The sequence below is a fragment of the Panthera pardus genome, unplaced genomic scaffold (genome assembly GCF_024362965.1).
Source record: "Panthera pardus isolate Hobbes unplaced genomic scaffold, ASM2436296v1 HiC_scaffold_19, whole genome shotgun sequence".
Taxonomy (NCBI): Eukaryota; Metazoa; Chordata; class Mammalia; order Carnivora; family Felidae; genus Panthera; species Panthera pardus.
In genome coordinates, this window is record NW_026526754.1 from 14,930,777 (window position 1) to 14,946,905 (window position 16,129).

The 16,129-nt window shown below is 40.0% G+C and overlaps 1 protein-coding gene across 4 annotated transcripts in view; it reads left to right on the forward strand.

The window, feature by feature from the left end:
- The window catches only part of CNTNAP4 (contactin associated protein family member 4), a 251,582-nt gene that overhangs the window by 87,978 nt on the left and 147,475 nt on the right, over positions 1-16,129 (forward strand). The window contains exon 1 of one of the 4 annotated variants that reach the window (XM_019413124.2): positions 4,412-4,539. The exons of the other annotated variants lie outside the window; for them this stretch is intronic. The gene's annotated coding sequence lies outside the window, so the exon portion shown is untranslated. Of the gene's footprint in view, positions 1-4,411; positions 4,540-16,129 lie in introns of those variants that run through there. 4 annotated transcript variants of the gene reach the window in all.

The following is a 16,129-nucleotide window of genomic DNA, read 5'->3' on the forward strand; positions in this document are numbered from 1 at the left end:
GAGAAGTATCCTGGCCCCTCCCTGCCCTTCACCTGCCCACCTCTCACCAGCTCCGGGCTGGAAGCTTGCTAAACCAGGAGCCTACAATTCTCAGTCAGCATCGCTCAGCCCTCGCATGCCTCAGAACAGAGCAGGGAAAGGGTGATACGTGGTTCTAAGTGAAACAAGCAGATGACCAGCACAGCCCTAAGGACAACTCACCTCATTGTGGTGCTTTTTGTTTCCTTACAGAACGAGGGTGCAGGTGGAATCCAGGTACTTACTGAGTGCTGTCTCATTCCCTTCCAGCTGCAAAATTGCATGCTTCCCCATCGACCCATAAAGAAAGTAGATCAGTAATATTTTGATACCGAAGAAACTGAGATTTAAGATCCTAAGTTCCGACCTAAGTTCATGTGAATAGTTAGAACTTTTATAAAGTTTTACATTGAGCTCTCTTCCTTCCTAATATCGGTAAGTACGCAAAGCTAGCAAAGAGCAGTATTGCGACATACCGAGAGAAGGGAATCCGTGGTGCATATTCAGATCCTTGGTTTAGGGTCATATTTTACACATAATCTACTCTCAGGCGGTAGAATGATGCTAACTTAGTAGACTGTGGATTTAATCCTTTTTTGTCTCTCAACATATGTATTGTAGTTCAAGGTGTAGGTTTGCTTTCAGTGCTTTCAGTGTGGGAGAGTTAGCATCGCTCTGTTCATCAGCAAACATTGTGCAGGTAAAGGCCAAGGCTCGCTGCAGAGGACTAGGTAGAAGGGCATATATGTGGATTAATACACATTTGTTGTTGCCTCCGGGATGGGGTGACTCCATGCATTTGGTGTACAAAAATCAGCATGCCACTCTATTTTACTGAAATGTTTTGCTTGGCTGACAGGCCTGAGGGCCTGTCCAACCCCAAACCTGGTTCGTTTCATTGACTGCTCCCTTGGGTAGGGTGAACCACACCTCCGGACTCCCCCACTCAGTGATTGCTCTTAGGACATTCACCAGGGTGCCTTGTGCTCTCACACTTCTCTTGTGGGTATACTCTTCATTTATCTCAGGCAGGCTTGCCAAATATGCTTCAGTTCATCCCCTCCAACTTGGGGCCTTCTGACCACTTACTTTCTGGTCCCTCCTGCCCTATCACTTCTCCTGTGTTCACTAACTCATCACCAGGGTCTTGTTTCCAATGACATCTGTGATAGTGTCGTTTCCACGGAGTCCTTATGGATTACTTTGCATGGTTTGTATAACCTTAATCGACTGGATTTCAAACGCATGCATGTATTTTTCATTCTCTTTCACTGTACTTACACATTTCCCTTTATTCCAAATTATACACTCACTACAAATAAATACCCAAATGCTACTGGCTAAAATGCATACCATTTCTTAATTAAGGCTGTGAATTTCTAGGAGATAGAAACCATGCTTTTTTTTTTTTTTTTTTTTTTTTGCTAATGTGGTTTGGAATAAATATGAATAATAATACCGTGATAGTAAAAGGAAACACTTTTGTGATTACTTAAGGTCCAAAGTACAAAAGTCTGGTGATGTGTCTGCCGGTTGACAAGGCAGAGGTATGTGTATGTACTGAGATGAGGCATCCATATAATATTCTGTATGAATATGTAGAAGAAAAACTCTTAGTCATAAGAATCAGAACTTGAACCAAATGTCTTTATCCATCCATATTCCCAATTGCCTTTAGGAGTTATACCTCATTGCCTAAGATTGTCTTTGTATATAATTATCCGCATCTAACTACTTTCAGAAGCATTCACAAAGAATAATCCTTTGGCCAATTTAGAAGAGTCATGCTTTAGAAAAGATTCAAATGTTAGGGCATTTGTGCAGAAGTAGCTGTGAGTATGAAAAGGAGAACAGAGGAAGCAAAAATACTAGGAAATATTCTACAGAGCTGTGTCTATAAATCAGAGAGATGCAGCTCAAAAGAAATCATATTTGATTTGTATTCTGCAAATGAAATTTCTATTTGGCTGTGAACGCCTATCTCCCATTCTGTATTTCTTATTGTTATTATTAATCTCTCATACCGAAAGGTTGTCTTCTCTTTGGAATCTTGAACATTTTAAGTACTTAATAATAGGGTTCTTTTTCAATAAGAGAGAGAGAAGACAAAAATTGCTGGAGCGGTGCAAAGAGATCCTCAGGGAGCAATGGCTTTATTACAATATGTCAGAGTCATCATGAGTTGGGGGTGGGCTGGGGAATAGCAGTTTCAGGAAAAACTTGTGTTTATTTTAGCAAGTTGGTGGAAAGTTGCAGAAGAGTGTCCCAAGAGCTGCAAAGCTATTATGGTAATAGAGGTTCCATCTTTACACTCTGAAATAAAAAGAGGTTAAAAAAATTTTTTTTTTCACGATGTCACTTTGGAAATAGATTTTCTACCCTTAAATTAGAATAAATGCATGGATTAATGAAGTTCACAGTGATGTTTATACTCTCCTTGAAAATCTGCATGTTGGGGTGCCTGGGTGGCTCAGTCGGTTAAGCATCCGGATGCTTCGGTTAAGCTTCGGATTCTGTGACTTCCTCTCTCTCTCCCCCTCCCCTGCTTGCACCCTGTGCTCTCTCTCTCTCAAAAATAAATAAAACATCTCAATTAAAAAAAAATCTGCATGTCAAAGATGACAGATAAATACTGAAACTTCTCTAAATTAGAAATTGTTCTGTCCGGTCCCCTTTTCCCCATAAAATCAACCCCCCTTGGATACATGTATAGACAAACACTGAGTTTTCAGGGTGCCGACCCAGAAAAGAACCTCCCCATGGCTCTGAGAGCGCAGCTTAGGCTGGAGACCGCAAACGGGCACCTGTGGTACCACGCATGTGCAGGAGCAGAGAGTGTAGATTCTTAGTTTGATGCAGGGTTGCAATGTGCAGGCATAACTGTGGTGGAGGACAGCAGGACAAGGACACTGTGGGCTGGCACAAGCATAGAGGAAGGGCAGTAGAGAGTTAGCACCATAAGAAGGAGGAGGTGAAGTCGAGGGGGCCCTGGCAGAAGACTGTATTAGTCGGGGTTCTCCAGAGAAATGGAACCAACAGGATGTACATAGAATTATTTTAAGGAATTGGCTTATATGATTGTGGAGGTTTGATGAGTCCAAAATCTGCAAGGTAGACTGGAAAGCTAGAGGACCCACAAAAGAGTTGCAGTTTGCGTTCCAAGGGGTCTGCTGCCACAATCCCGTCTTCCGGGGAAGTCAGGCATTTTTCTACTCAGGCCTTCCACTGATTGGATGAGGCCCACCCACATCTGGAGAGTAATCTGCTTTATTCAGAAGTCTACCGATTTAAATGTTAGTCTAATAAAAAAAATACCTTCACGGAGACATCTAGAATATCGTTTGACCCAATGTCTAAGCACTGTGACCTAGTCAAGTTGACACAGAAAATCATCACAGAGATGGAAGATGTCAAAGGAACAGTGGAGTTATTGGGGCTAAACAGCAAATAAGAATGGGAGAAAAAGATGGGGCACCTGGGTGGCTTGGTCGGTTGGGTATCCGACTTCGGCTCAGGTCATGATCTCACGGTCCGTGAGTTTGAGCCCCGCGTCGGGCTCTGTTCTGACAGCTCAGAGCCTGGAGCCTGTTTCAGATTCTGTGTCTCCCTCTCTCTCTCTGCCCCTCCCCTGTTCATGTTCTGTCTCTCTCTGTCTCAAAAATAAATAAACATCAAAAAAAAAAAAAAAGGGAGAAAAATATTTGGCGGCCTACGATCAAAGAGTAGAATATAAGCACTTACCATTTTAAAAGTGGTGCAAACATAAGAAATGATTAAGGACCAAGATATGGGCAGGGAAATGTTTAAAGAGGAGCAGGCGAAGGCGGTCCACGTCCAGGATGTTTTATAGAGCGTCCAAAGGATACAGAAGCAGAGAGATTGCCGTGGACATGAGGTGACCTGTTGTTTGGGGAGCACCCGAGCCGAGGGGGGCAGGATTTGCTATTCCCTGCTGATATTCATAAAAAAGAGAAGATAGTGTTTCCTCTCTTTTTTTCTTTTTCTTTTGTTGGCTTATTTTCATGAGGAAGAAGGAAAAATTATATGAAATTGCTAGGAGACCTATAAAAATACTTACTGACCCCATGGATGTAGAGATTTTGGGGAAAGTATGTAAACTTCACATTAGATCCCAAAGTGCTAATTTGGATGTCATGGGACATGTGAATCTCTTTCGGAAACACCCTCACAGACACACCCAGAAATCATGTTTTACCAGCTATCTGGGCATCCAACCCTTAGCCAAGAAAAGTTGACATATAAAATTAGCCATCACAGATGCCTTTCACTCTGCAATGTACCACAGCTATTATAGGATCTAATTAAATCCAAGCCCTACTTTCTGGTCCTTAAATCACTCCAATTTACAGAAAGACATGGGAAATAGGAGAAAAGAATGTAAGAGGATCATGATGTTTGCAAGTGACTGTGGAAGGTATTCCAGGGAACTTGACATATCCTGAAAGAAAATGAAATCAACAGGAGCACTGACACCTTACTTCACTTCACTACAGTGTAGAGGTGAGACGGTTTTCTTCCACTAGTTGTCATTCTAATTTTCTTTTCCTTTAAAAATTTAATTTGTAAAATCCATTTTATCTTTTCAACTGTCTTTGGAGTTTGGAGTTGCATTGGTTTTACTTTCTGTCTTTTTCCATTTCTGCTTTTAGCTGAGTTAACTCCAAAATATGCTACTCTTCCTCTCACTGATTTCGTCTTATTATTGTCATTATACCTTGTACATTGCAGCCAGAGGTCACACTCTAATTACTCAGATGCTGTTTTATCATTCAGGTGAGATACATCTATTAATCATGCTTTTCCTCCCAATGGAACTGGAGATTAACCAAGCGGTGGCATCATCTTTCGAGTGACTTCTGCTATTCTGCTGCTGATTTAGTAGTTATGTGCACACATATCAGTTTCAATCACTACTGACTGATCTTAGCTGGTTCTGACCAGGACGGTGGTCCTCATCTTTTCTCTAAATTGATTCATGGATGTGTAATATTCTGACCTCCTGTACTGTACTTGGGTTAATGACATGTGAAGGATTTCTCTGTGCATAAGTTCAGATTTAAAAAGATACGCTTAACATCTATATAATGGTGTACATCTTGATGACCTCAGGGTATGAAGTCCTTGACTATGAGTATATTTGTGTGTGTAGTTTAATGATATTCAGTCAAATACTTGATGTGGGGAGTCAGAGTTACGTGGTGAATGTTCTACATATTTTTTGAGAAAAATATTGTATCAGCTGAAACTCAGGTTTACTGCAGTATCTCAAGACATTCTAGGTCCATTATATTCTGCTGGAAAATGTGTTCAAAATGACCCAATGCATTTCGGGCTAGATATACACTATAATTTATTTTAATTTGAATAAGAAATAATATCTAGAGGGCTTGTGGCATGTAGTGTGGAAAACTGGTGGGATTGTGGGTGGTGATATTTATGCTTGCTGAGGGAATCATACTGTTTCTGGCATAAGCCTACAGGACCAGGATTTGTTTTTGCTGTCAAACTCCGCACCTCTCTGTATCACATAATTGGTCTTGGTCTCATTGATGAAAAAGAACGTTTTAAACTAAGTTCATGTTTCCTTCAGATTGCAAGATTACTTTGAAATCAGTGCTATTATATTTTAAAGGGACATGATGGGCTTATATTTTATTCTCTATCTTTTTTCTGCTCTCCGCCTGTTTTTTAAAAGCTCATGATTTTGTGAGTAGACTCAAGCAAAGTATAACAATAAGATGACTCAAGAAGCAAGAAATGACTCAAGCCCAAGAAATGAGCTTGAAACTAAATGTGATTAAGAGATGTCTTTTTTTTTTTTTGTAAATATTCATCAATTGCTTATTTGTAACTGGAGATACTCCTATATAGTTGAAAAGCTGTTTTCTTACCAGTAGGCATTACTTGGAAAATAACAACATGTACTTGAGCCATGCATAAATATTTAAAGGTTCTGATGATGTAGCAGTTACCAAGGATAGAGCCAGTGAGTGCTCAGGAAGTCACATATATAGGATGCTTCTTCCACACCACAAGCATCAATATGTGCCCCTTAGAATGCTAAGGAAAAATTATGATCTGTCATGAACTCAGTTACTTTAAGTTAGATGTCTGCTATTAGAACTGTTACTATACTGTTATTAACTACTGACTGCCCTGGACCTTGTCTTCTGTTACTCTCCTCTGTAAATGTGCTCTGGAACTGCTCAAGTTTTTCTCCATACCTTAGAACCTCTTTTCTCGATCACCCGTTATCAGTTACCCACAATTCCTTTGTCCTGAAGCCGAAGTTATCAGTACTTTCAACACTTTCTTTCCCACAATGCATTTCATCAGATGGGCTGACTTTTAAAATCTAACAGTTTTAATGAAGGAAACTTTTTTTTTAAGTTGACATTCTCCAGATGCCAGCAGTCCCTAGGGACGTCAACACAGAGGCCACTGGGATCCCTTTGGAGAGATTCCCCAGAGCTGACACATGACACAAGACGCGGTAATCTCCCTGTCGCCCCACCCAAGTCCTTTCCTGGCAGAGACTCTGAGAGCTGTATAGCTGCCTCCATGAGAAGTCATGATAGTAATTCTGACATCATTCTAGTGGAAGGAGAAGGCAGGTGGCCAATGATATGTGAGGGGCTAGGCTGGGAAAGGCCCCAAACTTTGCTGTAGGGTATCCTGGACTGTTCCCCTTCCTTCATAGGATGATTGCTTTCATCTGGAAAATTCTTCAAGGCTGATGACCATTTAAAAAGATGAACATGTGGCTTACTCCTGCCCCTCACATTTGTTTGATAACCTTGACAAAGACAAGGTGAAGAAAGTGGGCATGGTCTACTGCCATCTATTTAAATAAAGGGAACAGAAATGTATACATATATTTACATATTAGTTTATATTTTTTAAGTAAATGGATAAGCAAGACATTTAAAAAAAGCTACTTCTATGATAAATTCTAAGGGGAGAGATGTAGTAGGAATAGAAGCCACACTTTTCTGAATATACCTGGTTTTTTGGATTTGACTATTAAGTGGTATGCACAATTTAATAATTATACACCAAATTAAGTAAAAAATTTGGAGCTATTTCTAAAAATGAAAATGAAAATGAAACAAATAAACCTTGATGTTGAGTTAAAGTCATAAATACACAGGAATTATTTCAGTGGCTTCAAAACACAGCAGTATATGTGTCCTTACTGTTTTAGATCCTGTGGACAAAAATGTCTTAGAAGTCCTTTTAATAATCACATTTTGTTAGTGATACTTGTTATATTTTATTTAAAATGTATTGTGATTCTAAAACTAATCCTGATAAAATAGTTAAGTGATTTTATTAGTATCATTAGAAATCATAATTTCAATATAAAAGAGAAATCTAAAATTTGAAGAGGTTAAGTAAATCTCCTACAGTCCTGAACTCCAAATACCCCTTTATCCAAATACCCCCAGACCTCAGGTACCTAGACCCCAAATACCACTTACTCTGAGGGGATCAAGGACTCCCTATGGAGAACGGCTGAATCCAGATCTGGGGTGTGAAATACACAAAATAGATGTGGGATGGATATCTTATGCCAGAACACTAGGTTTTAATCAGACAATTGGAGTCATGTGAAAAAGACCCAGAAACCAACTCAGAAAGGATTTCACTGGCCAAAATGAAACAATTAGAACATTTATAAGAATAATACTAGAAATGGGTTAAAACACCAAGTAAGTTAAACATTTATGAATTAATGATGTGAAAATTTCCTTATTCACCATCAGTGGAAGATGCTAGGGAATTAACTCGTTATTCTGAACATCAGTTCATAAAAAGAAAAATGAAGTATTTTCTACTTTTTCTGATTAAATTGCATCAGAGGGTAACCAAATATTCGTTGAGAGGAAGTTTCTTTTCACAGAAGTATTTTATTTAGATTTTTTAGAAAAGGTTTTGAGAAAGGGATGATAGAATCAGAATATCACCATTTTTTAACCGCTAATGAAATAACGTACTGATCGCTAACATTATAAAAACAGAGGCAACCGGGTGTAACACCACTCCTGATAGATGTATACACTGTGTTCTTTGAGTAACTCTTGCTAAAAAGTCCAACCCAAGTCAAATCAAGTCTCAAAATCTACCTCCGGGTCTATAAGCTAGAGGGCAACAAAGGGACGTATCTGACACACCACAGAGAGGCAGTCAGCAAACTGTGGGAAACAATAAGACAAATGGTCAGGGACTTTTCACTACACAAACTGGAAGAAAATGAAAGGGAGGTGACTTATAGGTAAAAAGGCACTTAAGAGAAACATCACCAAATTTAACTTGTGGAAATTTTTGGTATTCTGGTTGGAACAATAGTCCATGAACACAGCCGCTTTCCAAAGATAAGCGGTCATCTCAGGACGCTGGTGATATTACAGAACTATTGTCAGTATTTTAGATGTTAACATTAAATTGCAGTTTTGTTTCAAAAGGAATCCTTATCCTTTAAAGATCTATTTTGAGATATTTATGTATGAAATCACAGGATGTCTGAGACTGAATTTAAAGTAATCTCGTAGGAAAGGAGGGGACGTGGGTATAGGTGAAATAAAATTGGCCATGAGTTAGCAATTTTTTATTGTTTTAAAATTTTTATGTTTGATTTTGCGAGAGAGGGAGACAGAGCGCAAACAAGGGAGGGGCAGAGAGAGAGAGGGAGACGCAGAATCTGAAGCAGCCTCTAGGCTCTGAGCTGTCAGCACAGAGCCCAACGTGGGGCTCTAACTCATGGACCGTGAGATGATGACCTGAGCCCAAGTTGGACATTTAACCAACTGAGCCACCGAGGTGCCCCGAGTTAGCAATTTTTAAAATCAGATATATGTGTTTTTATTGTTCTCTTCTCCCTACTTGGGTATATATTTGAAAATGACCATAAAATTTTTAGTGCCAGATACAGGTTTTCCCCTCTTTAGATTTTTCATAGTCAAGTTTCTATTCTTGCACAATATAATTTTCCTTGCAGTAAAGCCAGCAATGATGAACACCGTTAGGACCAAGTTAAATCAAGTATCAAGATTAATGCGATTTCGTTTGCCTCAGTTGAAAGGAGGTGGTCCAGGCCCAAGTGAGGCCAGTTCTTGATAAAGGAGCGTTCGTGTCGGGAGTGGGGAAGGAGGAGACCAAAGTTTGCTGCTACCACAAAATAGAGAAAAGGAAGGAAAGGCAGATCTGACAGAGAAGAAAAAGGAGTGAAATGGAGAAAAGAAGGGAAATAAGGGGGTGGATCTTCTCTTCAGCCCCACATCTCAGGGGGCTAAGTGACACTCGACCCCATGGGCCACGTAGCTCTGGCTTTGACTGACTTGCTTTTCGCTTTCCCAGCCCCCCGTGAGATTGAACTCCTGGTGTCTTCACAATGAGGTAGATTCCTTCACCTCTTACAGGGATACTCATGGATAGTGATGGAAGTGGTCATGCCAGCCAGGCTTCATCATAACCTCAAAATCATCTACATTTGTCTAGGCCCTGAAAAAGAATTTCAAAAATATGAAAGCATACATGGTAACACATTTTCAAATAGTTTTCTTTGATTATGATTAATCAGCATGTAAGTCATAGTTAGGCTGTTTTTTCCTCCTAAAATAACTAATATAAGGTAAAATTAGAAAATAGGAACCACAGGGAAAACATATAGTTTAATACATGAGTTACATTTGGAGTGTGCATTTAAAATGCTTAAAAATCAGTGATTTCATTTATAGTCACTATTCAACTAGCTACAATATTTTTAAAGAAAAATAGTCTAAGGCATAAATACAGTGAACACGCACATGTGGATTATTCTGACACCTGACAGGCACAATTTGTAGCATTTGAAACTTAGGTGTTAGAAGCATAGTTATGAATCTTTTATTAAAGATCATTTTTTATGACATTATAATGCTTTTTATTGATTTGCCTTGATTCCTACTCCAGATTCTTCTAGTCTACTTAAAACAGTAAGAGCCGTACAATAAATATAGTTAATTATCATTATGCGTGACTGTTGCGTTTTGTGAAGTCTTCATGAATGTGGAATTCGCAAATACTGAGCTGCGCTCCTGGGAGTAATACAGGGTTAGGTTTCTGCCAGCTTCTGGCCACATTTTCATCAATCAGTCAACACATAACTTATTTTTTGTATGTTTCTGTTTAAAGACACTTTATTTAATATGTACTGTTGACTCATTAGCACTGAACACATGGTCAACAGTACTGTAAATCAGGCCTAGTCAAAGCTTTATCTGTCACAGTATTTTCTCCATGAGGCACACCCCAGCACTTTAGAAGATGGTACTTTGACACTAATGCTTAGTTGATATTTTAAACAGCAAAATCACCAACAAAAGTATAAAAATGCAAAATTGTGACACTAAGTAGACCATGAAAAAGACACTTGGTTTACGGTATGAGAGTTGGAGCAGGAAAGCGGAATGTTGTCTTGTTTGAACTTCATTGGCAACTTGCACCTTGGCCAACCCAAATTTTTGCCTCTGTGCATGTTCACAGATGGCCACAAAAGCACCATGGATATTGATTATGGGATTACGAGTAAATTTTGGTGAGTCGATGAATTTACACATACAGAATCTTTGATTTTAATTTTTTTTTAATGTTTATTTATTTTTGAGACAGAGAGAGACAGAGCATGAATAAGGGAGGGGCAGAGAGAGAGGGAGACACAGAATCTGAAACAGGCTCCAGGCTCTGAGCTGTCAGAACAGAGCCCGATGCGGGGCTCGGACTCACAGACTGTGAGATCATGACCTGAGCTGAAGTTGGACGCTTAACCGCCTGAGCCACCCAGGCGCCCCCAGAATCTTTGAATAATGAGGATAGGCTTTAATTTATTGTCTGTCTAAAAACTGTAAAATAGGTCACTAGCTCTGGTTCACTCTTTCTATAACTTTTATTATGTTTACACAACCAGCTTCAGGCCAAATTATGAAGTGAGCATATTTTTGTCTCTTGCAAATTGCCTTTTGCCTTCTCTGTGGTACACTTAAAAAAATATTTCAATCTGTGTTTGCTGTCAGTTAGGAATTAATAAGACTAAAAATCAAAATGCAAGGTCCAAAGATAAAGATCATGTCTGTCTTGTTTACATTAATTTTGCAGAGCCTGACTTGGTGTTGGAAACATAATGGGTGCTCAGGAAATATTTAGAAAACAGAAATTAATGTGTATCAGCTAATAAATATATCCTACCATGGTAAGCAGAATGGCCCTCCAAAGATGTTCACATCCTAAATCTTAGGACCTGTGAATATTCCATGAGGAGGAGATTTAATGTTGCAGATGGAATGAAAGCTGGTAATCAGCTGGTTGTAGAAAGGAAGATTACCTGGCTTTGTATAGGTTAGCCCAGTGTTATCACAAGGGGCCTTAAAAATCAAAGAATGAGGCAGAAAAAGAGATATAACATGAGGTATGGCTAAGGAAGGAGGCCAGGATTATACAGTGTGAAAATGACTCAATCCGCTGTTGCTGACTTTGAAGATAGAGGAAGGGGTCCATGAGTCAAGGAATGTAGAAGGGCTCTAGAAACTGGAAAAGGCAGGGAAATGGAGTGTCTCCTGGTGCCCCCAAAAAGGAACGTGGCCCTGCTTGCACCTTGCTTCTTGCCCAGTGACACCTGTGTCATATTTCTGCCCTCCAGAACTGTTAGGTAATATATTTGTGTTTTAAGGCATGAAATATTTGACAATTTGGTACCCAGCCACGCCACAGAAAAGCAATACACTCACCAAATGGCATTTCTAGTCTAACAAGTGACATCACACGTTTGAAAAGCCTCTAAGACCCCACAGTGAATATTTAGGTAACAATGTCAAACCTCATGATGAGGGCTGGAACTGATATTTGCAGAGAAGTTCATTCGCAGTCCTCAAATCTCACTGAATCGTTTGGGAGCTCTTCATAAAATTGATTGATTGATTTTGTAAATCCTTTGGAACCAATACTCTATCTTGCTTTCTGGCCAAAATAATTGATTTTGTTATCTCACTGTTGTGTCATTTTCAAGTGTGAGATAAATTATAGTTTTATGTATTTATAAATCATGTGCTAAATAATACCTCTTTATTTCTAAAATTTTGTAATCAGGCTTTGGGTAAAATATGAGAAGATTAACCTCACAATAGTCGAAAAAAAAAAAGAAGGAAAGAAAGAAAGAAATTGCCCTCTGAAACTTGAGAATTAATGTTCAGAATTAATCTAGCAAAGAAGTAATGAAAATTAATGTTGTTTTAAAAACCACTGAACAAGGACAAAATTTTGATTACCTATTGTCAGCCAATATGATTTAATAGAGGTTTAGGTAAGGATGATTATGTTGTCAAGAGAATGAAATAGGATGACACAGAGTACGTCTTTCTTTCTTTCTTTTTTTTTTAAGTTTATTTATTTTGAGAGAGAGAGCATGCAAACACAGGCAGGGGAGGGACAGCGAGAGAGGGAGAGAGAGAGAGAGAGAGAATCCCAAGGAGGCTCTGAACTCCACTTTGAGCCTGCTGTGCGGCTCAAACTCATGACCGTGAGATCATGACCTGAGCCAAAATCAAGGTGGGTACCTAACTGACCAAGTCAACCAGGCACCCCCAGAGTACTTACTTCTATGGCCTAATACATAGGCTGTACTCAGTAAATGTAAAACTATTGTTACTGTTGAGGATGCCATTTATTATTATGTAAACATAGTAGGATATATCCCCCTCTTGCCTTGTGTTCTAGGCTAGTGAAAATATTTCATTTAAAAATGTATTAATTTTACCGAAACTCAAAACTATGCATTAGTCATATAAGTCATTAAGATGTGCTTGGGAGTCTATTTTGTCCCAGAGTGAAAGGGTTTATATTTTATTATCAGTTAGTGACTTGAGAGGTTGCATAAAAATTACCCTCAAATGTAGGTGGGTAGCAATTACTTTACACATTCCCACCGTGTAGATTTAGCTAAGTCAGCACCTTATGGTGTCAGGAACATTCCTGAGACATTTACCCGGAGAGTTCGTTAGAGTATTGCTGTTGATTTCATCCATCCTCAGAAAGGCAGCAGCATTGTGTACTGCCAGGAACTTGCTGTCCTAGGAAGTCAGCAGTTTTTAAACGTTGGTATAATAATTGAAACGGAAAGACATACTTTCCCCTACACAGCAAACCACCATTCGTTCTTATTTGAGGGCAGTGATGAAGTGGCTCTGAAACACTGAGAAATGTACATGTCGTAGACTATTGATTGAACGGATTTGAAACAAATGAAGGAGACAATCTGGTTCTGGAATCTTCATGTATTTGTTAGTCCACACTAGGTAAAAGAAACACCAAGTATAAGGACAAATGCGATACTCAAAGTTCTTTCAGGTGTAATACTATGAGTTGTGATAGTGTCTCTGGTATAATAATATCACTTCCTGTGATGTGCAAATATTTATCTATTGATTTATTGCCTGTCCTGTGCCAGATATTTTAAACATTTAATATGTATCTCCGTGTTTCTCTTTGAAACCTACATTCACAGAAATACCATTTATTGGCACTTGACACACACGGAAACTGAAATCAGAGGGATTAAATAACCTTGCCAAGTCATACAAAATGGGTAGTCAGTATCTGACACCAAACTACACGTCTGTCCCAGCATCCTCTGCTGCTAGAGTAGGATCATTCGTTTTGTGCTTCAGACTGTACTATTTGATAAGTATGCCTGTGTATATTCTAGAAAAAAGAAGGAAAATGACTTTTTAAATAGTAAATTACATGTATGTAATGACTATTATACACGTGTATCTAAACCAAAATATTACATACTGATGTAATGTAAAGAACGCTGTTTAGTATATAACAGAATATGAGCGTGCACAAAAATGTTTTTACTGGTGGGTGGAAAATGAATCTGGCTAGATACGGGAGAGGCTCAACCGTTAGGAAATGACTGAACAGAATAAAGCTTTCTGTGTGCGTGCGCGCGCTCAGGTAGTCCAAATGGTGTCATTTAGGCCACTGGACGTGAGCGTGTGTCCTAACACATGCATGTGCACACGTACACATGTGTGCCGTCCAGCCATTCAGCCTGTTTTGTGTTTGTGTTTACCTCTGAAACTAAGACCAGCGTCACGGAAGTTCTTTCCATGGCAGTGCTGACAGCTCCTCTTCCTTCCAGCTCCGTGTGTGGGAGCATCGTTGCCTCAGCATGGTCACCTGTCCTGTGCTCAGTATTCTAATTCTTCTTTCTAGTACGCCTGCCCGAACTAAGGTCTTTTAGCCTGGGTTCCCCCTCCAGAATTGGAGCTCAGCTTATTTATTTGGAAGGTGATCCCAAGAAGCAATAAAGGAGAATGGGAAGTAGAGACCGAGAACGGAAGGCAACTACTAAAGAGCAGTTTGAACTGGGGCTTCATCCCAGCGGGAATTCTAGGAGCCAGTGCCCATCATGGCTCGGTGTCCTCCATCCAACGAGCAAACTGTCCACTGTCTCTGTTCACTCATTAGTTGAGGACTCACCATTCCTCCCTGGTAGACATACAAAGCACACAGACGAACGTGCGGTGCTAGAACCTGGGTTTAGCAAGACGTACGTGGAAGCAAAGGCCCCAGGCATATGGTGGGTTATTCACATTTCTTGCTACACTGGTCCTACCTTATCCGTTAGAGCTAATCGTTTAAAGCCGTCAAGTTCTTTTCCATCATTGCGCTTGAGACCTGTTGGGCTGGACCATGCCCTGAAGGCCAGGGTCTGGACTGTGTCCTTCTGTCAGGACTCTTGCTTCCTCCTTAAAAACTCAGTGTGTGGTTACTTCTCTAAGAGAAGCCCAGCGTTCCTTCCTTCATTAGGGCTTCACAGCAGAGGCTGTGTTCATGGACGGGAGCTCAACTCTCTATCGTAAATAATCAGGACTAAAAGACTCTATGTGTTCCAAGCAGTCATCGGGGCTTCTCATCAATGCATTACCAAGGGCAGCCCATATCAAAAGCCTAGGGTGAGACTTGAAACCAAGATTATCCCTGTAGGCCTACTCCTGGTGCCAAAACCTGTATCAGTGGTTCTCCAGAGAAGAAGGGCCAGTTTTATATAAGCATCTCTCTCTCTATATAGATGTACTATCATCTATTGGCTTATTTGATTATGGAGACTGAGAAGTCCCACCATTTGCAAGCTAAAGACCCAAGAAAGCTGGCGGTTTAAGTCAAAGGCCTGGGAGCCGGAGGGCCGATGGAGTGGATTCCAGTCCAAGTCTGAAGGCCTGAGAATCAGGATCACTGAGTCAGGAGAAGATCATGTCCTGGTTCATAGTGAGGCAGAGAGAGCATGAATCTAAACTTCTTCCACTTTTGTTCTATTTAAGCTTTCAACAGATTGGGTGATGGTCACCCAAGTTGGGAAAGGCCATTTGCTCTACTCAGTCCACCAATTCAAGTGCTCATTTCTTCCGGAAACGTCCTCACAGGTGCACCCAGAAACAGTGCTTACTCAGCTATCGGGACATCCGGTGGCCTAGGCAAGTTGACGCAGTTTACCACCACCCACTGCTTACCAACTTGTCCACCCTTCCGCCTCGGTTTTCTTAGCTAAGTTAAATTCTTTTGATCACTTCCAAGTTGAACCCTAGGAAGTTTGGAAAGTTTAGAGTATGCTATTTCTTTTAGTTCCCATTGAGTGCTTTTGACTGTTGATGTGGACAGGAAGTCGCACTGACTTTTGGCCAAAATGTAAAGATTACTACTGCCCTCCTGTGTGTGCGAATTAGACGTGGTAAACATTTCCAACATAAGTGACCTGAAACGTTACTTTATTTCTCATCTCTTATTATTTTCAGCTGAAAAAGTCAGCCCACCTCCAATTTCCTTTCCCACCAGTGGCAGTGTTTCCAATTTGTATCTGACTTGTAGAAATTGCTTTTTTATGGGTGAATGTTCTGAAGCACACTAATGTTTATTTATCTAAAATTTCTTGTTATGACAACACTGTATTTGGCCTAGTAAGGGGCAGGCCGGCATTTTATGGCTCAACTGCATTCCCTTATATGATATTCAAAGTCTGCTTTCCTAATTAGCAGTATCAGCATCACTTAGGAGC